Genomic DNA, 22,269 nt, shown 5'->3' with positions numbered 1-22,269 from the left:
CATATAAATTTTGAGGAGTAAAGTGCTAATATATGGAACTGATAAGGCTTCCCAATAATTAGTCATGGCATGCCATCAATACAATGTTAACTTTGTGCAACAGAGTGTGTGCAAAAAAAAGTTTGCTTCCATACATACAGGAGGTGAGTTATGAAGAAAGGAATAGGAAGCTCAAGCTTAACATAAAGCCAGTGAGAGATTTCAAATCTGGTTGTAATTTATGGGTTAGCTTCTGTTCTGGCAATGACGGTTTGATAGAACAAACAAAAGAATTCCAAGCTTGGGTGTCAATTTCTGTGGCTGTCGCCAAGCTCAAGAATGAATTTTACAACTGAAAGAAAATTAGGTTATAACATCAAATAAGATATTGAGAAATGACATGCATGTCAAAATTGTAAACTTATGAACTAAAATGTTCCTGAATAAAATTTTGATTGGTTCATTTATTGACTGATGTCTCTTATAATAGGGTGGATATTGTAGTCCACTACTCACACTTTAAAAATAAATTTGAGAAAGAACAGCATTTCTTGCAGATAAAAACAGCAGCCATGCCTTTAGGATTATACATGAATAGGATGTGTCTGCCCAACAGATCTGAAATATAAAATGCCTGATCCAAATCTTTAAGATTCTTGCAAAATGGTTCTTCTTGGGAGAAGTTGCTGCTGAAAGAAATGGTGACAAATGTAGGAGACTCACATCAACACCCATCATCAAAATGCTTCCATGCCTGGATTTCTCATGCATTGTAAATTATGACTGAATCAAGTATTAAGAATTGTGTCAAGAAAGTTGCCCTCAATGTCATCAGTGATGACCATCCTGTTCATATGTCTGGAAGAGATAGATGAATGTAGGTTCAGATGATACACAACATGCCAGTTGACAATGACAGTTACAGCAATCATGATTACATTGTTCAGCATGCAGAAATGCCTTGCTCTAGAGACCAAAATGAACAGAAAGTAGTGCAGTTTCACAACAAGAAAGCACTAAGGAACAGACAGAAGGATGTCAGTGCAAAAAAGACAAGAACATGCTCAAGTCATCTGAAAACTGTACAATCTGAAAGAGCAGCAAGACTCATAGATTGCCACATTTTCACCATGCAGACCAAATATCCCCATCAGCAATAACAGAAATCATGCCTTTCAGAATGAAGGTTCACAGTATTCATTGTTAATGTGCAATAATTGACTTGCATGTTTCTTTTATGACAAGAGTGACTACACTTTAAAAATTATTTAATTGGTTTTAAAACACTGTTAGGTCATAAAGTATAAAAATATGTATTTTCTTTAAAAACATCACAGAATTGTAATATGTACAAAAATAATATTGTTATAGAAGGCAGAAAGGCATCTCATTCATTCCTGTTTCAAGTTCCAGAAGGAACATTGTGATGGCTGATATTAAAAGAATACTATCAGCCTTCAGCTTTAACACATGGAGCCATAGTGCACATCATTGATTTAAAAGCAAATTTATTATGCCACAAAAACTTTACTTGACTGTAATGAAGAAGGAACTGAAACAATGAATCGAGATGCAAAAGAATACAATTTGCTTTGAACTGGAAAGGATTTGATTCAGTGCCTCCTGTAGAATTTTACAAAAAATTAGAATCAGTAGAATTACCTGCAAATTGGCCAGCTGGATAGAAAATTAACTATTTAAAGCAAGTGGCAATGATAAATACATAGATTTCAAGCCAGATACAGCTACAGTTTTTATTAAACTCTAACACGACAGAATTTTTTTTAATGTTTAAAAGGCTAAGTATGGATCTAGTGATTAGCTGAAGGTTTAAGAACAAGAGATGTGTTTAATTATAAAATATATTTGATATGGGACAAGGTAAGTTCTTGAGAAAGGTTTTGGAATTTGTGGAATGGATAGCAAACTACTTAAAACATACAAGGCAGAGAAATGTTGTAACGAATAGTTGGAAATGGTTTTACATGATGACACATTTCATAATATATTTGTCATTTATATTCAGAATTGATGTTAATAATTTGGGAGTGAATTGTAAACACCTCAATATCAAGATACACACATTTCCGAGACTAAGAAAGAGCACAATGCAACACTGGACTGAAACTTTGAGCAAATAACTTAGTTGTTTCCTAATAAAAACTTGACAAATTTGGTTTAGAAAGTTATTATGGAAGGCTGTAAAAAGAGATTTCTATGCAGTGCAAACACCAATACAGATTAGTTGGACCAAATGTCATTTTTCTATGAGCATATTGTATAATATAGATAAAACAAAAATTACTCATATTGGAACAATAAACAAGCAAAACAGTTGGAAGTTTCAACCAGGTCGAGAGATGGAACAATCAAGGTTGACTGCAGAAAATTAGGAAAAGACCATTAGGAAATCTTATGCCAATTATGTCTTTCAAAAACAGCTACATAAATATTTGCTAAATTGAACTACAGGTTGTAAGAGTGAACACAAATACCTTACTCTGAATTTTTGTCTTCTTGTTTTGTAAAATTAATTCTGCTCTCCACCCATTAAAAAATATAAACTGGAATCAAACTCTGAAAGCTTTCAGACAAATATTCCACAATAAATTAATTAGGGACAGCTGCACCCTCTTAACCTGCAAAGCTGTCAATTCAACATGAAATAATGTTGCTTTTATGAAGACAAATTTAAATTATGAACAGATTTTAATCTGAAATTTATATTCTGTGTGTGGGTATTTTGGAACTGTGTGTATCAAATTGTTCCATATTTAAAACTATGCTTGACTTCAAAATGGCAAAGTTCCATGCCATTTCTATCAAACACCAGAATCACTATTGCAGACCTGATTCCCTCCTCCACATGACTGGCAACTGATAGACAGACCTCTCCCATTTGGCACATATTGCTACTGTTTTGCTATATATCCTTGGATTTAGAAATAAAAATTTCATCTACACATTGAGGAGTACGCTTTAGCGTAATAAACACATACATTGATTAGGCTTTAATATTAAATTGGACAAAATCCAGGAGTTTCAATCCCAGACTACCAGTAAACATCAAGAGCACTGCACAATAAAAATGTGATTTGGCTTATTCTGTCACCAAATATCAATAGCATGAACAATACAATGTGTCTCACTTGGCAATAACATCACTGTTATAAAGCTATAAGTCAGCTAACCCAATGATTCTGCTAATGCATAAAACGCAGATTGTTTTAGATGTGTGAGCATGTTTTATTAATTCATGGAATATTTCTAAGTGTAAAGAGTTGTCCTTTTTAGGACAGCGATGAGGAGTAATTTCTTCCCACAGAGATTGGTAAGCCAGTGGAATTCTCTGTCACTGGAAACTGTTGAGGTCAAAACATTGAAAACTTGCAAGGAAGATTTAGTTCTTAGGGCTAACGGGATCAAAGGACATGAGTAGAAAGTAGGAATAGTGTACTGAGTTGGTGATCTGGCCTGATCATGTTGAATGACGGAGCAGGGTCAAATGTCCAAATTTTTATTGGGTTTGAAAACACTGATAACCATAGCTTTCATCACTTCATTGAAGGTTGAGAGTAGAATGAAGGAGAGGTGATAAGGCGGATTGGGTTTGAATTACGTTTTATAGACCGGACATGGGCAAAAGGATCCACACTTGGAATATGTAACAATAAAAAGAATGATGCAATGGTGAAAAGAATATTGCAACAGTGGGCGGCACGGTGGCACAGTGGTTAGCACTGCTGCCTCATAGCACCAGAGACCCGGGTTCAATTCCCGCTTCAGGCGACAGGCTGTGTGGAGTTTGCACATTCTCCCCGTGTCTGCGTGGGTTTCCTCCGGGTGCTCCGGTTTCCTCCCACAGTCCAAAGATGTGCAGGTCAGGTGAATTGGCCATGCTAAATTGCCCGTATTGTTAGGTAAGGGGTAGATGTAGATGTAGATGTAGATGTAGGGGTATGGGTGGGTTGTGCTTCGGCGGGGCGGTGTGGACTTGTTGGGCCGAAGGGCCTGTTTCCACACTGTAAGTAATCTAATCTAATCTAATCATCTCTTATCTAGTTAAGATACTCTTACATGGGCAAGGTAGCAGACCACAGCAGGAAACTTACCTAAGTTTGCATGGTATCTCTTGTCTTTCTCCTGTTTGCTTAGTATATCTGACTGGTTGTTCGACTGTAAGACCAAGTGTACCTGACTGTACGGCGTGGTATCTTCCAGGCCTGAGTGAAGTGGAGATGATGCAGTTGGAAAATCAGGTGCATTGTCATATGGACTGACAGCTGATACCTTTCCTTCTCCAAAGTGAGTAGAATTAGAATTAGATTGTATTGTGACATGTGCTCAAGTACAGGAATACAGCAGTACAGTGAAAAGTGTACAATATTGCCATTCTCAGCACCATCTTAGGTACAAAGGTAACTAGCTACAACATTTTAGGTACAAAGATACCTAGGTACAAAATCTTAGGAACAAAGTAGAAAAGTAAGGAAATAAAGTTTAAAGATTCAACATTGAAGTCCAACTTATTATAAAGCAGAAAAATAAAGAAATAAAGTTAAAAGTTCAACATGACAGTCCTACTTAAGTGCTTAGTCATTCTGGGCTCGCACTCCCCAAAAGGGCTCAACCTACTCTGCTTTGGGAGCATTGATGACCTCCCAGCCTGACGTCCACTTAAGTCCCTTAAGTAGTCAGTTATTGACCAGTTCAGGATCGGTTGAAGACCTTTCCTAATTGGCTACAATTTTCTCAGCTCCTGGCAGGAGAAATAATATGCAGCCCATATGATAGTTCAATCAATATTTGTTGCAATTCATGTCAGTTGAAGGGGTGTGGCCTTGATCTGCACGAGCATTTGGAGAATCGAGGGCAGGGACATGGGGTAGGGGCTACCTGCTTGCTCTTGTTTCCAATCCCCATCTCCCCATAACCCATGACTTGGCAAACCACCCACCCCACCCCAAACTGCACTTATCCCTGGTCACTCCTCCATCCTGGGAGTTTGTGGGTGGGTGTACTGGGAATAGCCATATTCTCCCACATGGCTGAATGTTGGAGCTGTTGGCCCCTGACTGGCTGACATTCTTGATAGCTGGGACATTGTACGCCAAGGCCCAGCTCATGTCCACTTCAGAGCCAGATGTTGGATGCTGCCTGAACTGCTGTGCTCTTCCAGCACCACTAATCCAGTATTTGGTTTTCAGCATCTGCAGTCATTGTTTTTACCTTAAGGCAAAGCAAGCCTTCTTTCTAAAAGTGAATGAGGGTGTATTTGGGCTTTTGCAGGCGGTGCACAAGAATCCACTTAACAAGAAGAATCCACACCGAAAACAAAAATTGCTGGACACCACAACAGGTGCAGAGAGAGAGAACAAGCTAATGTTTTGAGTCTAAAGCTTTCTCTCTTTCCATGGATTCTGCCTGACTCGCTGTGATCTCCAGTATTTTTTGTTTTCAGTACAGATTCCAGCATCTGCAGTAATTCCCTCCTATAAAGAATAATCAGCCCATGGTTTCTGAAGCCTAGCAATGAACAGTCCTATATCTTTAGATGTATATGCTGCATTGTTTGAGTTTTCAATGGAAAATGTCATTAAGTAATTAGAAATAAGAAATGATAAGTTTACCAATAAAGACTATGGCCAATAAATACTACATCTGCATTGTACTGAGTGTATTATTCTGTTCTTGTTTCGGAAGGGAAGAGTATTGAAATACAGACAAACTGCTTCACTCTGTTCATCTATTTGCACGTGATCAATTAGCATTCAGCACATTAAAGTACATTGTTAAAATGGCACTTAACTATATGATTCACCATTTTCTACTGATGTGCTGTTAAAGTACTACATCTGAAGATGAAAATTCCAGCAATTTTTGCACACTACTAAAACTAAAAGATCATAAGAATAAAGTATTATGTTAATCAGGTTCTTTGTTTTGTTAATTTTATTCACTGCAGAGGTATGTGTCATTATGATGGAGGTTGGCAGGATTGCACAGATTTTCAAAATCTTATGCATGAGTGTGCCTTCAGACCAGTAATTTTTAATATATGTTTTGCAACAGGGAAGACATCCTGCTATGCACAGGGACTCAAAGACTGTTGTGTCCAATACAGAAATGTACATTCTGACCTTTCGGTCAATACTTTTAAAAGCTGGACTGAAATAAGGTTTTAAAATGGCTGTAGAGTGTATTCTGTATTTGTGGTCTGTTATTAAAAATCAATGAAAAGCAGTGTGCTGGCAATGCCATCAAACTCAGTTCATCCAGCCAATCAAATTTAGGAATGAGCAGCAAGACATTTGGAGGCAAAAGTATATAACTTATTCCAGATTAAAGTCCACCAATGAACCCATCTCCAAAAGGAAACTACAAGAAACCCCACAGCCTGCTGAGAACCCTACATTTCGCAAGGCCCTCACTTTAAAGCATCAATATAGAATTAGCTTAGCCTTTTACGGGTGGCACGGTGGCACAGTGGTGCCTCACAGTGCCAGAGACCTGGGTTCAGTTCCCGCCTCAGGCAACTGTCTGTGTGGAGTTTGCACATTCTCCCCGTGTCTGCCTGGGTTTCCTTTGGGTGCTCCGGTTTCCTCCCACAGTCCAAAAATGTGCAGGTTAGGTGAATTGGCCATGCTAAATTGTCCGTAGTGTTCAATGAAGTGGTAAATGTAGACAGTTGCCTGAGGCGGGAACTGAACCCGGGTCTCTGGCACTGTGAGGCAGCAGTGCTAACCACTGTGCCACCGTGCCACCCGTAAAAGGCTAAGCTAATTCTATATTGATGCTTTAAAGTGAGGGCCTTGCGAAATGTAGGGTTCTCAGCAGGCTGTGGGGTTTCTTGTAGTTTCCTTTTGGAGATGGGTTCATTGGTGGACTTTAATCTGGAATTTCCTTTGGGTGCTCTTCGGAGGGTCGGTGTGGATTTGTTGGGCTGAAGAGCCTGTTTCCACACTGTAAGTAATCTAATCTTTATACTGATACTTGCACTCATTCGCATGAATACAGTGAAAAGTTTACAAGCTGTCACTTATGACACCATCTTAGGTACAAATGCACCTAGGCACAGAATCTTGGCACGAAGTAGAAAAATAAAGAAAGCAACTTAATAGTTCAACATCACAGTCCGTAAGTGCATGGTCATGCTGGGCTCTCACTCCTCACAAGGGTTTGACTCTACCCCCAGGCCTGCCTCCTCCGGCAGAGGACACACAAATTCAGTCTGTGACACAATCATAATTAGTGATGGATGTTCCTGAGCTTTTGTTTTTACACACGTAGTATTGAATGTATATACTTACCCACTGTCCAAAATTATAGGCAGTTGTATGATTGTAACTTATACCCAATGATGAATCTGTCTGACATCCTATACTTAAGTTAGGCAGATGTTTGGTCACTCCAAAAGTTTGGTACAACTAAGCTTGCAAATTTCAGATTCAATAATGCCTTTGGTCATAGAGTTATAGAGTTGCACAGCACAGAAACAGACTCTTCGGTCCAACTCGTCCATGCTGACCAGATATCCAAAATTAATCTAGTTCCATTTGCCAGCATTTAGCCCCTATCCCTCTAAACCCTGCCTGTTCATATACCCATTCAGACGCCTTTTAAATGTTATTATCGTACTACCCTCCACCACTCCCTCTGGCAGCTTGTTCCATACACGCACCACTCTCTGCATGAAAAAGTTGCCCCTTAGGTCCCTTTTAAATCTTTCTCCTCTCACCCTAAACCTATGCCCTCTAGTTCTGGACTCCCTCATCCCAGGGAAAAGATCTTAGCTATTCACCCAATTCATGCACTTCATGATTTTATAAACCTCTACGAGATAACCCCTCAGCCTCCAACATTCCAGGGAAAATAGCCCCAGTCTATTCAGCCTCTCCCTATAGGACAAATCCTCCAACCCTGTCAACATCCTCGTAAGTCTTTTCTGAAGTCTTTCAAGTTTCACAATATGCTTCCTATAGCAGGGAGACCAGAATTACATGCAGCATTCTAAACATGGTCTAACCAATGTCCTGTACAACTGCAACATGAACTCCCAACTCCTATGCTCAATGCACTGACAAATAAAGGCAAGCATATCAAATGCCTTCTTCACTATCCTATCTCCCTGTTACTCCAAGGAACTATGGAGTTGCACTCCAATATCTCTTTGTTCAGCAACACTCCCAAGATCTTACCATTAAGTGTATAAATCCTAAACTGATTTGCCTTTCCAAAACACAGCACTTCACATTTAGCTAAATTAAAGTCCATCTGCCACTCCTCTGTCCACTGGCCCATCTGATCAAGATCCCATTGTACTCTGAGCATTAAGTATTAATTTCAATCGGGATAGGTTTGACAATATGCTGTTCAAATGAAGATGATTAACAAAGCTAAAAATCTGTAAGTTCTAATGAGACCTTTATAATTGATTAAACTGATCAATTACTTTTGGTAAGAATTGGTGACATCGTCCCTTCTTATGGACTGAATGGAAACAACAGCAGAAATAGCAGCCTACCTTTCTCTACACAAAACTCAAAACGGACTCTATCTTTTCCAATGTGCATTTTTTGAACCAATTCTCTCAGAAGTTAACATTTGACATTCTATTGTTGCAGCTGCTGATAACACCACAGACACTGCTCCTCAGAGAGGTCAGTATCAGCATGTCCCTTCCCGTCGCTTGTCAGCAGCTACGTATCAGACTAGAGCCTGAAGAATCCTCTCTTCAGTTTAATCCTGACAACGGGATTAGCAATTCAATAACTGCTCTAAATTCACAGATATGTGGGAGAATTTATCAATTTTTCGCACTTAGAAACCAACAAAAGCCTGATTCAGTGAGAGGGATACAAGGGGCTGTCAGACTTCGGATCAGTCTGAACAGAGGGAATCTGATCCTATTAAAGTATCATTTCATTAAGCCTGAGCCCTGCTGCTTCATATCAATGGCCACTGCAGCTGCTGACCTATTCCCCATAAATTAAAGTCAGAAATAGATTTGTCTATAAGCATTTAAGGACAAATACTAAGAGATATTTTGTAACAGTAAATGGGCAATATTTTTGTCATTGAAAGGAATTGGCTATATCAATTTAAATTGTCCATACTGATGCTAAGTGCAGTCTAATATTCAATTGTAATTTTTATCCTATCAGTTTGGCCTTGATTGGTACCCAGGCTCAGAGATTAAAGATCAGCTAATTCCCTCCACCTTTCAATCTCCCACTCATGAATAAACTAAGGCTTTAGTGAGAATACACATAATTTACAGGACAAAATTCATAAAGTATTGCATCTCCTGGTGTTCCCTGTTCATAGCCAATGAACTCAGACCTCTGATAGCAGATTGGCGGTTGTTTTGTAACAGAAGCACCGACAAGTCCTGAGACATGCTATCTCAACTTTAGTTTTTTGAAAATTGGTTGTTTAAAGATCGCCTTGCACCAAAATATTAGTATTATAGATTGGAAAATGTAAACATTTCCCAAGGACAAAGCAAATCCAGTAACTACTATAAAAATAAAGAAATAGAGAAATCTTTCTTCCCCAACATAACTAACCAATCAATCAATTAGTTCAGATAAATGGCTGGACACCTTGGTTATTTAAGTCTGTTAATTGTTAATAAGTCATCAAAATTAAATGCATCGTTACCAACGATGATTGGGATTCAATGCCGAATGCAAAGCCATCTTAAATGTACATTTTAAGGGCGGCATGGTGGCTCAGTGGTTAGCACTGCTGTCTCACAATGCCAGGGACCCAGGTTGGAGTCCAGCCTTGGGTGACTGTGTTGAGTTTACACATTCTCCCCGTGTCTGCGTGGATTTCTTCCAGGTGCTCCAACTTTCTCCCACAGTTCAAAGTTTGGGAGGAGATTTGTAGCTCGGGTGCTCATTGTTGTGGTACTGCTTGCCGAGCTGGGAATTTGTGTTGCAGATGTTTCGTCACCTGTCTAGGTGACATCCTCAGTGCTTGGGAGCCTCCTGTGAAGCACTTCTGTGATGTTTCCTCTGGCATTTATAGTGATTTGTCTCTGCCGCTTCCGGTTATCAGTTCCAGCTGTCCGCTGCAGTGGCTGGTATATTAGGTCCAGGTCAATGTGTTTGTTGATAGAATCTGTGGATGAGTGCCATGCCTCTAGGAATTCCCTGGCTGTTCTCTGTTTGGCTTGTCCTATAATAGTAGTGTTGTCCCAGGCGCACTCATGTTGCTTGTCATCTGAGTGTGTGGCTACTAAGGATCGCTGGTCATGTCGTTTCGTGGCTAGTTGGTGTTCATGGATACGGATCGTTAGCTGTCTTCCTGTTTGTCCTATGTAGTGTTTTGTGCAGTCCTTGCATGGGATTTTGTACACTACATTGGTTTTGCTCATGCTGGGTATCGGGTCCTTCGTCCTGGTGAGTTGTTGTCTGAGAGTAGCTGTTGGTTTGTGTGCTGTTGTGAGTCCTAGTGGTTGCAGTAGTCTGGCTGTCAGTTCAGAAATGTTTTTGATGTATGGTAGTGTGGCTAGTCCTTTGGGTTGTGGTATGTCCTCATTCCATTGTCTTTCCCTTAGGAAATTGCGGGGGTATCTGTTTTTGGCGAATACATTGCATAGGTGTTCTCCTTCCTCTTTTTGCAGTTCTGGTGTACTGCAGTGTGTTGTGACCCTTTTGAACAGTGTCTTGACGCAACTTCTTTTGTGTGTGTTGGGGTGGTTGCTTTCATAGTTTAGGACTTGGTCTGTGTGTGGCTTTCCTGTATACCTTTGTGGTGAATTCTCCGTTCGGTGTTCTCTGTACCATCACGTCTAGGAATGGGAGTTGTACCATTCCTGGATGTGATGGTACAGAGAACACCGAATGGAGAATTCACCACAAAGGTATACAGGAAAGCCACACACAAAGTCCAAGTCCAAGACCATGCAAGGACTGCACAAAACACTACATAGGACAAACAGGAAACAGCTAAAGGTCCGCATCCATGGACACCAACTAGCCACGAAACGACACGACCAGATATCCTTAGTAGCCACACATGCAGATGACAAGCGACATGAGTTCAACTGGGACAACACTACCATTATAGGACAAGCCAAACAGAGAACAGCCAGGGAATTCCTAGAGGCATGGCACTCATCCACAGATTCAATCAGTAAGCACATCGACCTGGACCCAATATACCGGCCACTGCAGCAGACAGCTGGAATTGACAACTGGAAGATGCAGGTACAAACCACTATAAATGCTGGAGGAAACATCACAGAAGCACTTCACAGGAGGTTCCCAAGTACTGAGAATGTCACCTAGACAGGGGACGAAACGTCTGTAACACAAATTTCTCCCACAGTCCAAAGATGTGCAAGTTAGGTGAATTGGCCAGGCTCAATTGCCCATAGTGTTCTGGAATGTGTAGGTTAGGTGTGTTAGTCAGGGGAAATGTAGTATAATAGATTAAGGGAATGGGTCTGGATGGATTACTCTTCTGAGGGTTGGTGTGGACTTGTTGGACCAAATGGGCCAGCTTTCACACTGTAGGGATTCTATGATTCTGTGAATAGTGTCAATGTATAGTCAATGCTTTCTTATAAGAATAGCATCTTGACCAAACTATTAAGCTATTTTTAGTAATTATCCCGTTGATTTACTTTTCTGACAATGTCATTACCTCGTAAGGCACTCTAGAACAGTGACATATTCAGAGCTCTGGAGCATAAACCAAACATCTGTTATTCCAATATATGACCTGTAAATGCTGCATATGTTGGACTCCTCTCTTTTGCTTGATCAAACATTTAGTTTGAGTGAGTACAACCTATATTTAGTAAAAAGCATGATTCACTTACTATTTTTCATCTCCATAATTTATAGCTTTTGGGACTTTTTGGATTCAAGTAATGTTGTATTTTCTACTGAAGAAAGTACTACCAACATTAAGCATTATCTTGTAAATACAATTTTCTGACAGCCCTTCATTGAGTTATTTCAATGTGCAAGACATATTCTTGAAATGGTACCATTTATTCACTAAAATCATTATTAAACAATTGTTTACTTGTTCAAATCTTTTGTAACACATATCAATAGGAAAGCTGAATGCACTGTTGATAAGATAGTGGAAACAAATTCAAAGAATTATATAGGACACAAAGCAGGGAAAAAAGCCATTCAATCCAATTGTTCTATGCAAACATTTATGCTCCACTTGAATTCTTGCTGTCCTTCCTCATGTGATGTTATCAGCAGGCTACTTTCTTTGCCCTTTGATGCTTATTTGACTTCCCTATATGTGCATACATGCAACTCACCATAACTCCTGCCTATGGTAACAAGGAGAGAGAGAGTGTGGATGAGCATAATTGATGTTGTGTACATGGATTTTGGGAAAATGTTACATCATAGTTTTTTTGCAGAAAATTTTAGGAATGGAGTATAAGGAACAGTGGTAGCTTGGATGCAGAATTATAGAGTCATAGAGCTGAACAGCACGAAAACAGACTCTTTGGTCCAACTCGTCTTTGCCGACCAGATATCCTAAATTAATGTTGTGGTTCTGTTCGCAGAGCTGGGAATTTGTGTTGCAGACGTTTCGTCCCCTGTCTAGGTGACAGCTTCAGTGCATGGCAGCCTCCTGTGAAGTGCTTCTGTGATGTTTCCTCCAGCATTTATAGTGGTTTGTCTCTGCCGCTTCCAGTTGTCAGTTCCAGCTGTCCGCTGCAGTGGCCGGTATATCAACAAACACATCGACCTGGACCCAATATACCGGCCACTGCAGCAGACAGCTGGAACTGACAACTGGAAGTGGCAAAGACAAACCACTATAAATGCCGGAGGAAACATCACAGAAGCACTTCACAGGAGGCTGCCATGCACTGAAGCTGTCACCTAGACAGGGGACGAAACGTCTGCAACACAAATTCCCAGCTCTGCGAACAGAACCACAACAACGAGCACCCGAGCTACAAATCTTCGCACAAACTTTGAATCCTAAATTAATCTAGTCCCATTTGCCAGCATTTGGCCCATATCCGTTCAAACCCCTCCTATTCATATATCCATCCAGATGCTTTTTAAATGTTGTATTGGAACCAGCTTCTCCATTTCTTCTGGCAGTTCATTCCAAACATGTATTATACTCTGCGTGAAAATGTTGCCCCTTAGATCCTTTTTAAATCTTTCTCCTCTCACCTTAAACCCATGCTGTCTAGTTTTCCTACCCTGAGGAAAAAGACCTTGACTATTTGCCATGCCCCTCATGATTTTATAAATCTCTATAAAGTTACCCCTCAGCCTCTGATGCTCCAGAAAAGATAACCCTAGCCTATTCAGCCTCTTAAACCCTCCAACCCTGGCAACATCCTTTTAAATCTTTTGAAATTGGTGGATTGAAAGGAAACGGTATAATGGTTAATGGTGCATTGCCATACTGATATGTTTTTGGAATGGAAAGTCATTGTAATATTGAGGATATAGTTGTAGCAAAAAGATCATAGACCCAAATCAGTCTGTAGCCATTTAAGATTGTAGATGAAAATCGATAAACCTGAGCCTGAAGTGTGCAAAATGCTGATTCTCATTGGCCATGATGCAAAAGATCACATTCAGATTGAGGAGACCAAGTCTGATAGAGTTTAAAGGAAGAATTACCCTAGCTTCGGCTAGTAAGAGGATAGTACAGTGTAATCGCCACAGTGAAGATCATTCTGGACTGGGAGCTTACTGATTGAAAGTGAAAGGAAGCAGGCAGTCAGCAGCTGAGGAAACCTTTATATGTTGGTTCCTTCAGAACAAAATGTCCTTTTAAAGGACAGTGTGAAGAAAATCTTGAGCAGGAGACTTTCAGTCTAATTAAAAATTCAATAGGATATTATTTGTTTTCTGTAGTTTAAATTGTGACTGACTAATGTTTAGGCTGTGTTGCTTTTGGTTTGTTTATTGCAGTAAAAACTCACAAAATATGATACCTCATCATGTGATTCTTTTAGTCAGTCACTGGAATGCCAAATATCTTGAAATTATTGGTCTCTCTGGAGATCTTCACACAATCCTAAAGGACTGCAGGAATTATGGATTAAGTGTGGATAGATTATTGAACATGGCAGGACTGGTTGAGAAGGTTGTTAAAACAGCCAACTACATTCTGGGGCTTACAAATAGAGGCATAAAGTACAAAAGCAAGGAAAGTTTGACATTCCATGATAAAACACTGATTTAATACCAAGTGAACAAGTGTGCCTAATTCTGGCCTCTGTATGTTTGGAGAGATACAAAGACTTTAGAGAAGGTACAGAGAAGATTTCCAAGAATGGCTCTGGGTTGGAGATTCTTTAGTTATATGGGCAAATAAGGAGGAGCTCCTTAAGGAAGAGAGGTCTGAGAGGAGATTCAATAGGAATGTTCAAAAGCATAGCATCTTGACAGAGGAGAGCATGATAAACTGTTCATTTTGGCAAAAGATTGGATAACCAGAATATAGTGATTTCAGGGGGATGGCCAAAGCCAAATACTGTGGAGCGCAGAGCTTAAAAGGGTGGTGGAGACTGATTCAGTTGTGACTTTCAAAAGGAACTAAAGGGAAAAAGAAATTGGGAAAGACTGGGGAAATAGAGTTTGCTAAATTGATCTTACAGCTGGTCCAGGCTCCATTAAATAAATGGCCTCCTTCTCCAACTATTCTGTAATAAGAGTACTTCCATATTCTCAGCACACTCTAGGTCAAAAATCTTTTCCTGAATTCCATGATTGACTATTGTCCATATTATATTGATGACCATTAAAGACTGCAAACACTTGCTTCAAATGTTGCATTTTTGAGACTTCTAATTCATCACTCCAAGAGATCCAATCTGTTCATCCTCTCATGTAGGTAAGACCCCACAGATCTGGTGCAGTTCTAATAAATTTTCTTTCATCCTTTCAAATGTCTCTCTATTCCATTAATACTATAATTAGAACTTTACACTGTACTTCAAATGTAATCTCACCAAGGTTTGATACAAGGGTAGTGTCCCTCATTTTCAAATGTATTTTTCCAGAAATAAACTCTAATGCTAGGTTAACCTGTTTTATGGCCAGATTTAATACTACATCATATGTTATAGTCCAGCTAAAAATATGCAACAGTGCTGATAATAGGATTTCAGTAGTGTGGCACATGTCTGATATCAGTATAGTTACCTGAATATACAGTTAGATTTTGTCTGTCCCTTCAGATATGATCTAAGAGGAGGAGTCAAGAGGGAGAATGTTAGATCTGTAGGGACTATTAACATCAAAGAATATGTTTCTTTCATTCACGGGACAAGGGTAACTCTTACTGTCCATACCTAACTGTCCAGAGGTTATTTAAGAGTCAACCACATTGCTGTGGGTCTGGAGTTACATGTAGGCCAGATGAGATAAGGGCGGCAGATGTCCTTCCCTGAAGGACATTGGTGAACCAGATGGGTTTTTCTGACAATTGACAATGGTTTCATTGTCGTCAGTAGGTTCTTAATTCCAGCTTTTTTTTATTGAGTTCAAATTCTACCATCAGCCATGGTGGGATTTGAACCTGTTTGCCCAGAACATTAGCTGAGTTCTTTGGATTAATAGTCAAGCAATCATACCACTCAGCCATTGCCTCCCCAATGGGGTTGGCACAGGGGATAATGTTGAGGTGAATGGTCAACCATGATCCAGAGTGGCTCAAAGGACTGAATGGCTTACTTTCACACTTACATTCCACTTTTCCTGTTCTGTTCTCTGGGGTAAATGTTGTCATGATGGGAGCATTTGTCTGAATTAACAATCTCACTTATTGTCTGTGCGCCGGTGAGATTGTGGAACTCGACATAAATAAACTGAATCACAGAAGTGTTACAGCACAAGAGATGGCCATTTGGCCCACCTCTACTGCACCAGGTCTCCAAATGAGCATCATGATACTCTTGCATACTCTTGCACGTTGCTTCTATTTAAATAATCATTTAATGCCCCCTTGAATGCTTCAATTCAATCGGTTTCCACAACACTTTTAGGCAGTGTGTTCCAGATCCGAATCACTCATTGTGTTAAGACTGCTTTTTTTTTCTCAAATCAAACTTGTTTCTTTTACAAAACACTTTAAACCTGTGCCATCTCCTTCTTGATCCTATTATGAGCAAGAGTAGTTGCTCCCAAACTACTCGATAAAGTTCCTTCAGAATTCTGAAAACTTGTATCACGTTGCCTCTTAGTCTTCCCAGAGAACAGTCCTGGCCTCTGCACTTTATCCTCTTAACTGAAGTTTCTCAATCCAGGAATGAATCTTGCACACTTCACTCTCAATTTGCACTCTCTCCAATATATTCAAGTTTTTCTTATAGTGTGGTCCACAGAGTTGTACACAATATTCCAGCAGAAACAGTATTATTCTGATGAGTTTCAGATTCTACGGGGAATATTTTTAATGTGTTGTGAAGTATATATGTTTTAGACAGGGGCAAAAGTAGATAGAATAAGCCAGTGATTTCACAGAAAAATTCAATGTCTGAAATATTTATATTTTGTAAATTGCTAGATTCTGTTTACCACGTGAGAAAATGTTTCACCCTTGTCTCGTTACGATTTCTGTTTTGCACCATCATTCATTTTGCCACATAATCTCTCCTTATCTCCAATTCCACTTGTTGAAAGCTGTTACATCCTAACCTTTTCCATTTCTGATGAGAAGTCATAATGGCTACTAACATTGATGGCTAGTCACTGTCATGCATAGGAGGTGTTGTATAAACAATACCTTTGTCTCCATCTCACAGTTCCAAGTCCCACTCCAGGACTTGTTGGTCAGAAAATGAACATTTATGATGTAATTTACAGGTCAGATATCAGCCTGCTAATCCTTCCAACAATTCTCCACTGCTATTAAACTTCAACAAAAAGTAAGATTGCAAAACAACCAAACTATCGTGCATTGTTTAATGCAAACACATACTGGAAATTTTCTTGGAGGTTCTTGTACTCCTCTGCCTCAACTTTGGTGGAAGTTCAGGAGAAATCCAATAACTTTGGTTTTTGCTCAAGTTATACTGAGAAGAGAGGAAGAAACTCTGAGGAAATCTGTGGCTACATCTTTCTTCTATAACATGTATTGGCTGAGCTTCATTTACATGATTGGAACTGAGGTGTACAATTTGACAAAGTGCCCACAGTGATTCAGAAAGAAACAATTAATAGTGGACTGAGATCTTTGTTGTAAAAGGAATCTTTTCATTTCTGAGCTATAATGTATCTTATTGTTTGGGTTTTCTGTCAATATGTTGTTTTTCTTGATTTTTCAGTAAATCAAAAAATTATACTTCCCTTTTCCAGAACATTTGATTTAATAAAGAGATGGTGTAATTGTAGTTCTGAGCTTTGTTTACATAAATGTGCATTAACTTTCCAATCAATCCACTTAGACAACTCACACAGTGTACATTTTTGATTAAAAAAAACTGTACATCTGCCTCTGTTGCTGTCACCGTTAATTATATTTTGATGCCTGACATATTGAATTCTGACAGATCCTGTAATCACTCAGCCATTGCAAGTTCTTTAGTCTTGATTGTTAGCTGGGTAATTCTGTAAATACACATACAAACATTAAAACTATATTTTCTATCAACATTTTGCTAACTTCATCTTAAGTTTGCAACTGTTATATATTAGCTATTATTTCTGATCATGCAGAGACTCATAATTTTACTGTTTCCCCTTGCTCATGAAAGCCAAATATGAAATGCAAGTGTCCCCCCATATCCGCGGGTAAGAGTTCCAAGACTTCCCGCGGATTCCCGAAACCGCAGAATTTAAATGGGAAACTTACCTCCTCGGCAGCCCCCCTGGAATTATTTCTGGAATGTTCCATGTAATATTTTCGAGCTGCTGTAAACCGTGGGTAACTGAAACCCGGAAACCAAATTTGTGGATACAGAGGTTCTACTGTACACATTGGAAAAGAAAATGCTCAGAATATTTGGTAACATCCCAGAAATGAGAGCAGCAAAACTCCTGGACTCAGCTGATCTGAGCATACAGTCAATTTAAGACGGGCAGATTGGCTCCCAATGTTGCCAGTGGATCCTGCTAACCAGCCCGACAGGGACAGATGGGGATTGTGGCACCACAATGTGAGCATGCTCACTGACAGTTCAGAAAGAAGAATTTCAGAGAAGTGGTCAATAAGCCCCTTGAAGTGGAGGGGAGATCCATCAGACAGAGGAGCAGAAGTTAGGCCACTCGGCCCACTGAGTCTGCTCCACCATTCAGTCATGGCTGACAAGGTTCTCAATCCCATTCTCACATTTTCTCCCCGTAATGCTTGATCCCCTTGATAATCAAGAACCTATCTAATCTCCGTCTTAAATATACTCAATGTCCTTGCCTCCACAGCCTTCTGTGGCAATGGATTCCATAAATAAATCCGAAATGGATGGGATCATTTGGTCTGTGGGTCTGACATTTCTGCCTGCCACTGTGACAGAACCCCAGTTAGCAGGGAGACCACCAGCAAAATTCAACACAACCTTTCTTCATTGTGTGCTGTAACAAGATTACTAAATGGTTGTCTCTGGGCAGCCTCCAGGGTGTTGGAAATATCTAGTCTTTTGTTTCAGATTGATGACTGTTCATCAGAAAGAGATTCTAATTCGGATCCTTACTAGTCAGTACGAATGCAAAATGGACCCAGTTAGTTGTAGTAACCAGCTATCCCTCTTCTGTGTGCTGGGCACTCTGCTGAGTTTTCACCTATTCACACCCACAATGGGAAAGCATACAAGGGAGTTCTTCTGATCACTGTGCTCCCCTTCTTCAACTCCATTTCCAAACGGTCAGGGAAATTCAGCCATTGATTCTCCACAAATGTTGCCAGACATGTTGAGTATTTTTTGAATTTGTTTGTTTTTATTTCAGATTTTCAGCATTTAGCATCTTGCTTTTTGTTCTCACTTCTAAATACTCATCATCTGAAACCTCCTGTGGTGCTATTTTCCAACACATGTGTTTCAAATCTTGTCAATTGTGCATTACTTCTGTCTTTGGCTGTATTGTTGGTGACAAAACACCAAGTTATCAGTTTGCATGCAGCAATTCCCATCATTAATCCCATTTGTTTTTACTATAACTCTCTCCTCTTTTCAAAACTGCATCAAACACCCCCCTTCACAATTCCTCATGCCACTACCACAAACCCCTACTGCTAAGATTATTTTTGTAACAGTAAAGAAAGTCTGGTTGCTGGGAGCAGTAATCAACTTATTACCAGGTCAAACTTCCAGAATTATCTGACTTCAAAAAAAACTATTCAAAATGGGCTCTTGTATTGAGCTGAGTGGAGCACTAAAGAGAAGGAGGAAATCATACCTGTGTAAAACATTTAAGATCCTGATAACTATATTTACTAATAAAACTGTGGTGTGCATTATAAGGGCTATAAATATATGATCATTATTTGTGCTTTTTCGAAAGGCTTCATTAGACAAGATTTAAAGTGACAGGTGAAAAGCAGCAGTTAGTGAAATAAATGTGGAGATAAGGGACAATGCCTGATTGATAGCTGAAGAAGTGGAGTATATTAAAATACTATCACAATGACAATAGTGCAGAATTAAGTGGGTAGAAGTAGTGGCAACTTGATCCAATGCTAGACATGTTGGACCTATAACTGGATAAAGGCATACCTCAGGAAGCTGACAAGCATTTCAAGGACTTCAAGGAAAAAGAACTCTTGCTTATTTATGTATACCATATTTATTGTTGCTCTTTCAGACTTGAGGAATAAGAAACAGCTCCATAGATAAATTCTATTACTCAAAGATGGCTTGTGAACAGCAGAATCAAATTTACTGCAATATCTCCAGATTCCACTCGAAACTTTTCACTGGATTATTCCAGAAATTCTTTTTTTGTTCATCCACTACATTTTGATTTGCTTATCTACAATTTTACTGGATGGTTTACCGTACCTCTTAGTTTGATGTTGATTAAAGCAACATTAGCTTTCAAATCAATATAAACAGTGAAATTTTCCAAGCAGTAATAGTCAAAACAGAAGAAAGGCTAGTCATTAACTTAAATGTAACGTTAGAAAAGTATTTCTGGATTAATTGCAGAGGTATGAAATGGTATCGAGTGATGTATCACAACTTCAACATCTTTGACAGACGTAGATCAGAGTTTGCAGTCGGAGCATTTGTTTCTAATTAGAACATCTTTTGAGTAAATGGCTGAATATTAATATCTCATAATTTGCTGTCAAGATAATCTTGAGGTTAATGATGCTCATAGTTATTTATGTGCAGTGTTACAGCAACTTATGGCAAAGGCAGGTGCACCATTAAGTGCTGAAATTCAAATCTGATGTTAAAAATGTACCATTCCACTGTTAGCTTCACCCAAACACCATTCTGTTATTTACCTCACCTTGAGATGCATTTAATGACATGAGATTGCTGCACTTGCAGGATAGTTACAAACTGAATTTGTCTGTAAAGAGAGAGTCCATTACAGTACCTTCTTAACTACATTATCTTACCTAGATATATCCTGTACATAAATCCAATGTAATGAATTATCACCCGATCAGTGTATCTCAATCATCAGTAAAACGATGGAAGGTGTCAGCACAGTGCTAATCAAGCAGCACTTGCTTACTAATAACCTGCTCACTCTGCCTGAATCACTCAGACCCTGTCCTCAGTGCAACCTTGGTTCAAACATGGACTAAACAGCTGGACTCTAAAGATTGAGAATGATTGCCCTGACATCAAGGCCACACTGACCGAGTCAAGCAGAATTGGAATCAGTGGGAACTGGGGAAAGCTCTCCACTGGTTGGAGCCATAGATAGCACAAAGGATGATGATTGTAGTTGTTGGAGGTCAGTCACCTCATATCCCGGAAGTGACTGCAGGTGTTCCTCAGGTTAGCGTCCAAGGCCCAGTCAGCTTCAGCTACGTCATTAATGGCCAACCCTCCATCATCCAGTCAGAACGGAGGAGGTTTGCTGACAATTATACAATGTTCAGCACCATTCATCACTCCTCAGATACTGAAGAGTCCACACATCTGGACAATAACGAGACTTGGGCTGACAAGTGGCAAGTAACAATGACACCACACAAATGCCAGGCAATGACCATCTTCAAAAAGTGAGAAGTTAACCATCACCTCTTCAATGGTATCATCAGCACTGAATTCTTCCACTAACAACATCCTGTGGATTACCATTAACTAGAAAACAAACGGAACTTGACATATATTGAATTGAGGATGGATTAGTGGTGCTGGAAGAGCACAGCAGTTCAGACAGCATCCAAACAGCAGCGAAATCAACGTTTCGGGCAAAAGCCCTTCATCAGGAATCTCGTTGGATGCTGCCTGAACTGCTGTGCTCTTCCAGCACCACTAATCCAGTATTTGGTTTTCAGCATCTGCAGTCATTGTTTTTACCATATATTGAATTGAATTGGGTTTATCGTCACAGGTACTCATATGAGTACAGTGAAAAGTTTACAAGTCGCCACTTAAGGCACCATATTAGGTACAAAGATCCGTGGTACAGAATCCAAGGGACAAAGCAGAAAAACTAAGGAAAACAAAGTTAAAACGTTTCACATTACAGTCCCTCTTACTAACAATAGAAAAGCAAAGACAGTTCACAGTTCAACACTGGGCCTGGCCACGCTGGGCTCGCACTCCTCACAAGGGCCTGACCTTCCCCATTCCAGACTTGGCTTCCCTTGCACTGTCGCACCGTGCTGCCTGATCCCCCTCTCGCTGCCAGTCCCTGTGCTGCCCGCTTCTATTCTCATCTCATGCTGCTTTCTCATGCTCTCGCCACTGGTTCAGAGACTAAGTACCGTGCAGTGAGGAACTCACTTCATGACTCCCCAGTGCCTGTTCACAATGTACAAGGCACAAGTCAGGATTGTGATGTAATATTCCCTACTTGTCTGGATGAGTGCAGCTCCAACAACACTCAAGATGCTTGACACCATCACAACCAAGCAGACTGCTTGATTAGCACCACATAAACCTTCAGTCACTGCACCACTAATTTACAGTAGCACCAGTGTGTACCAACATCTGGATGCACTGCAGAGGTTGCACAGACAGCATTTTCAAAATCCATGACCAAATCCAAAGTCAGCAGATACATGGGAATACCACCACCTGTAAGTTCCTCTCCAGGTCATTCACCATCCTGACTTAGAAATATATTGCAGTTCCTACACTGTTGTACAATCCAAATCCTGGAATTCCCTCCCAAGCAGCATTGTGGGTCTACCTACAGCACA

At 39.8% G+C, this 22,269-nt stretch overlaps 1 protein-coding gene across 1 annotated transcript in view; it reads right to left on the bottom strand.

Moving 5' to 3' along the window:
- The window catches only part of adgra1b (adhesion G protein-coupled receptor A1b), a 530,861-nt gene that overhangs the window by 152,489 nt on the left and 356,103 nt on the right, over window positions 1-22,269 (bottom strand). The gene's annotated exons all lie outside the window — the stretch shown is intronic.

This window comes from Chiloscyllium punctatum, chromosome 38 (assembly GCF_047496795.1).
Source record: "Chiloscyllium punctatum isolate Juve2018m chromosome 38, sChiPun1.3, whole genome shotgun sequence".
Classification (NCBI taxonomy): Eukaryota; Metazoa; Chordata; class Chondrichthyes; order Orectolobiformes; family Hemiscylliidae; genus Chiloscyllium; species Chiloscyllium punctatum.
The sequence above is the reverse complement of the archived record's forward strand: the minus strand, read 5'-3'. Positions and strand labels throughout refer to the sequence as shown.